Genomic DNA, 6,000 nt, shown 5'->3' with positions numbered 1-6,000 from the left:
AATGACTTGGACGAGGGAATTGAAGGATGGGTCAGCAAGTTTGCAGATGACACAAAGGTCGGAGGTGTCGTTGACAGTGTAGAGGGCTGTTGCAGGCTGCAGCGGGACATTGACAGGATGCAGAGATGGGCTGAGAGGTGGCAGATGGAGTTCAACCTGGATAAATGCGAGGTGATGCATTTTGGAAGGTTGAATTTGAAAGCTGAGTACAGGATTAAGGATAGGATTCTTGGCAGCGTGGAGGAACAGAGGGATCTTGGTGTGCAGATACATAGATCCCTTAAAATGGCCACCCAAGTGGACAGGGTTGTTAAGAAAGCATATGGTGTTTTGGCTTTCATTAACAGGGGGATTGAGTTTAAGAGTCGTGAGATCTTGTTGCAGCTCTATAAAACTTTGGTTAGACCGCACTTGGAATACTGCGTCCAGTTCTGGGCGCCCTATTATAGGAAAGATGTGGATGCTTTGGAGAGGGTTCAGAGGAGGTTTACCAGGATGCTGCCTGGACTGGAGGGCTTATCTTATGAAGAGAGGTTGACTGAGCTCGGTCTCTTTTCATTGGAGAAAAGGAGGAGGAGAGGGGACCTAATTGAGGTATACAAGATAATGAGAGGCATAGATAGAGTTGATAGCCAGAGACTATTTCCCAGGGCAGAAATGGCTAGCACGAGGGGTCATAGTTTTAAGCTGGTTGGTGGAAAGTATAGAGGGGATGTCAGAGGCAGGTTCTTTACGCAGAGAGTTGTGAGAGCATGGAATGCGTTGCCAGCAGCAGTTGTGGAAGCAAGGTCATTGGGGTCATTTAAGAGACTGCTGGACATGTATATGGTCACAGAAATTTGAGGGTGCATACATGAGGATCAATGGTCGGCACAACATTGTGGGCTGAAGGGCCTGTTCTGTGCTGTACTGTTCTATGTTCTATGTTCTATAACATGGCAGAGGCGATATAGAGAGCTGTCAAGGAGCAGTTTGAAGAGGAAGAAAGACGCTGTTACCTGCCAGCTCACAGAATGGTGAGGACAACATTACCAATCACTGTGAAGATAACCACAACCAGGAATGATTGTTGGTTTTGTTCTTGGCTCAAGCTGGAGATGTTGACATATCTCTCAGTTAGTTATTTGTTGTTTCTTAATGAAGGCCATTAACATCTTTGTAGTATGAGTAATTGTCACTGCTGCCCATAGTGCTGTATGAGGCTGGCTACATGACTGTTGCTCTTTGCATGTCACCATCCTCTTTTTGTGCAGTGATCTATAGGACTGGTGTGGTGGAGGAAAACCACATGCTGGTGGAATGAAAAGAGGTTCTTGATTTCATCAAGATGTATGTTTTTAGAAGTTAGCAACTAAGAATAAATTACACAATTACAATATCCTTTATGAGGTGTACTCAAGTACAGAACTACTAGAGTACAGTGAAAAGTTTTCCAATGTCACCTCTTATGGTGCCATCTTAGGCACAAGTACCTAGGTACAGAAAGTAAATACAAACAGAGGAATAAAAAGAAAAGTAGTTGCATTGCTTTAGTCATTGGTAAAATAAGTCAGAAATAAGAAATAGTTAAAAGGATAGACATTACAGTCAGATAAACAAGTTACAAATTACAAATAAACATTATATTGCAGTAGCTCACCACAGAGGTTTCCACATGTGATCTGGCCGCCTGTGCCAGACCCCAGCCCAAAAACCATCCCTCCTCCACTCCAAGCCTCCAGTCCCCTCCTCACCAGCTCTCAGCTGCTCCAAGGTAAGTTTTCTCTGGGACCATTTCCTTGCACCAGCCTCTGCTCCAGACCTGCTTCCTCGTGCTGGCCTCCATTCTGGGTTTGGCTGACTGGGCTCAGCAGCTCCTCCATTGCTGTCCAGGTAAGTCCAGGTAACTGGAGAAAATGTAGAAAAGAAGAAGAAATGAGAGAGAAAAAGAGAAAGAAAGAAAAAGAACAGGCGGAGCAGAGGAGCTGTGCTGCCATCTTGCCTTAGAGAGGCATTATTACACAGTCTGAGAGTTTCTGGATGATGGGTCTTAGTCCTTCAAGATTCTAAGCTGCTGTCCATGAGATCTGTACGAAATCATCATAAGTACGTAATGCTTAAGGCACTCTTGAGTCAAACACTTACATCCTTATATCACAGGTCGCAAATTGCTTTTCCCATTATGACTATTTTATATTTGTATATTACACTTACCATTACCCCATCTCCCCCACATTTTTGAGGTCACACATTCAGGTTGTTTGAAGGTTTCACTATTCCCCAGAGCATATTCTCTTTGAACGTTGAAGGTTGGTAGATTCTGGATTAAAGACTGTTTATTTTGAATCTGTTCCTGATGGTTTGCAGCCTGAAAGTCCCCATGAACTGGAGGGCCTTTGCTTTCTTGAATTTCCTTTGCAGGTAACATCTTTATTGTATTATTCTGGAATATGGAATTGGCAATTTCATCTTGGATATATTCTTGATCTGTGGAGATTGGTGTTCCCTTCTTAGTGGTGGTTTCCCTGAGTTTGTATATAATCACATCCATAAGCTGTTCCAGCAGATTTTTATTGTTGAAGTGTGTGGAGTCTTTACTTTAAGTTGAAGGTTCATACTATCTTCTGGCCTCAATGAATGCATCATTGGTGATTTGTCATGTTAACATCCTCAGTTCTGCTTCTTCAGCATTGCTTCTTGCTTGGTATGAGCTCTGTCATTATACCTAAGGATTCTGCTAAGGAAACTAAATTCTTTGTTTGAAATTATGTCTTTTCAATTATTGCAACAGCTGAGATCAAACTAATTTATCACAGCCATTTTGTACACCCAAACTATGTCGCGCTCTGTGTTACTTCAATTGGAGAAGGATCATGAGCTCAAATGTTATACACTGCTCCATAGTATTGTGGTTGCTCATGTTTGCTTGCAAACCTTGATCCTTACAAATTGAACTCCCTTCAGTGTTGATAGCAGTGGAAAATATTTGAGCCATTGTTGCAGGTTTTCTTCTTACTTACAACATCAATTTATTTTGCCATCATGACTAATCCCAATTCTATCTTTTGTTTAAATTCTGACAATGAATTGAGTTCACCTCATTAGGATGGCATGGTGACTCAGTGGTTAGCACTGCTGCCTCACAGTGCCAGGGACCCAGGTTTGATTCCTACCTCAGGTGACTGTCTATGTGGAGTTTGCACATTCTCCCCATATGTGTGTAGGTTTCCTCCGCGTGGTCTAGTTTCTTCTCAGTCCAAGATGAGCAGGTCGGATGGCTATACTGAAGTCCGAAAGTGTCCAGAGATGTGCAGCTAGGTAGATTAGCCATGGGAAATGCAGGATTGCAGGAATGGGGTGGGTCTGAGTGGAATGCTCTTCGGAGAGACGGTGTGGACTCAATGGGCCAAATGGCCTGCTTCCACACTGAAGGGTATCTATGATTTAAACTTTTGACCAGTTGTCCTTTCACCAGCTGCTTCATGAATAGATTCTCCATAACTGAATATTTCCTGACTGGTTGATCCAGGACATCACGAACCAACTGTGGCTTCAAGTTAAAACCTAATACTTCAAGAACACGTCAAGGAATTTAAATTGTATTTTCTTTTATGTTAGTTTGGACATTATTCCACTTCAAACCTTATACTTATGTTTGTATGTGTCATTGTTTATTATTTTTCTCAGTAATAAAATTGGTCTTCCATTCACTCAAGAAAACCATATTTATTCCTTATTTGTTTTTGGTGAACTAATTATCTATGTATAACTGCAGTAAGGCATAATGCATTATAAAAAAAGAATCAAATGTTGGCCAATCACTAGGTTGAAAAGAGGGGAACTGACTCAATTCTCTTCATCCAATCTTAAATATTCCAGCTCTGGTGAATTTCTAACTCTCCTACAGAAATCTTTATTTGGCCGGGTTTGAAATGTTTTTACCATTGACTCTAACTTCTGGCTTGTTTCCTTAGGAAGCAAGATTTTCTTCTGTAGGTTTCTTAAATGTTCAGCTGTTCCTGCTGCTGATTGTCTGCATGTGCAGGATTCTTACGTAAATACTAAATAAAAACACACCTTGAGCAGATCACTGGGATCCGGCAGCTAAATGGAATCTGCACCAATGCTCGCCATATTGTATGAGGCTACCTCCACTACTGCTAGGTTGGTTTACATAGTGCGTTTGTTCTTGTCATCCTTGTTTTGGGTAGAGATCTACAGGATCCACTTGGCCTAGTGTGGTGGAGGAAACCCACTTGCTAGTCTAATGAGAAGAGCTTCTTGTGTTAAACGATATGTACTTTATTGCACGTTCACAACCAAACACAAATTATATTGATATGACAAGGTGATGCGGGACCCAACAAGAGGGAGAAAAATACTTGACCTCATCCTTACCAATCAGCACCACATGGATCTATCCATGAAAGTATTGGTCGGAGTGACAACCATAAAATCCTGCAGAGGCAAAGTCCTGCCTTCATATTGGGAATAACTTCCATCGTGTTGTATGGTGCTATCACTGTGCTAAATGGGACAGACTTTAAACAGGTCTAACAACTCAAGCTGAGGCACTGTGGTCCATCAACAGCAGCAAAATTGTACTCCAGCACAATCTGTAACCTCATGGCCCGGCATATTCCACCACTCAACCATTGTCGTCAATTAGGGGATCAACCCTGGTTCGATGGAGAGTGGAGGAGGGCGTACCAGGAACAGCACTAGGCATACCTAAAAATGAGGTATCAACATGATGAAGCTTCCAAACAGGACTACAAACATGCCAAACAGTAAAGGCAGCAAGTGATAGACAGAGCTAAGCAATCCCACCACCAACAGATCAGATCTAAGCTCTGCAGCCCTGCCACATCCAGTCATGAACGGCGGTGGACAATGAAACAACTCACTGGAGGAGGTAGCTCCACAATGGCAGAGACCATCACATCAGTGCAAAAGACAAGGCTGAAACATTTGCAACAATCTTCAGCCAGAAGTGAAAAGTGGATTATCTATTTCAGCCTCCTCCAGAGGTCCCCAGCATTATTGAAACCAGCCTTCAGCCAATTCGACTCACTCCATGTGACATAGAATAGAATCCCTACAGTGTGGAAACAGGCACTTTGGCCCAACAAGTCCACACCTACCCTCAGAAAATCCCACACAGACCCAGCCCTATAGCACACCTAACCTACACATACCTGAACACTACGGGCAATTTTACCACGGTCAATTCACCTACCCTGTGCATCTTTGGACTGTGGGAGGAAACCGGAGCTCCCAGAGGAAACACACAGACACGGGGAGAATGTGCAAACAGCACACAGACAATCACCTGAGGCTGGAATTGAACCCTGGTCCCTGGTGCTATGAGGCAGCAGTGCTAACCATTGAGCGACCATGCCACCCAGACATCCAAAAACAACTGGAAGCACTGGATACTGCAAAGGCTTTGGGGCCTGACAACATTCTAGCAATATTGCTGAAGGCTTCCGCTCTAAAACTTGCTGAAACCCTAGCCAAGCTGTTCCAGTGGAGTTACAACACTGGCATCAATCCAACAATGTGGAAAATTGCCCAGCTATACCTTCTACACAAAAAGCAGGACAAATCTAAGGTGGCTAACTACCGCCCCGTCAGTCTACTCTCGATCATCAGTAAAGTGATAGAAGCTGTCATCAACAGTGCTATCAAGCAGCACCTGCTCAGTGGCGCCCAGTTTGAGTTCCACCAAGGCCACTTAGTTACTAACCACATTGCAATCTTGGGTTGAATATGGACAAAACAGCTGATTTCCAGAGGTGAGCTGAGAGTGACAACCCTTGATGTCAAGATTGCATTTGATCAAATGTGGCATCAAGGATCCCTACCAAAACTGGAAACAATGGGAATCAGGGATAATCCCTCTGCTGGTTAGTGTCATACCTGGTACGTAGGAAGATGGCCGTGGTCATTGGAGCTCAGTCATCTCGGCTCCAGGACATCTTTGCAGAAGTTCTCCAGGGTAGGGTGCTAGGGCCAGCC

The sequence above is a fragment of the Stegostoma tigrinum genome, chromosome 4 (genome assembly GCF_030684315.1).
Source record: "Stegostoma tigrinum isolate sSteTig4 chromosome 4, sSteTig4.hap1, whole genome shotgun sequence".
Classification (NCBI taxonomy): domain Eukaryota; kingdom Metazoa; phylum Chordata; class Chondrichthyes; order Orectolobiformes; family Stegostomatidae; genus Stegostoma; species Stegostoma tigrinum.
The sequence above is the reverse complement of the archived record's forward strand: the minus strand, read 5'-3'. Positions refer to the sequence as shown.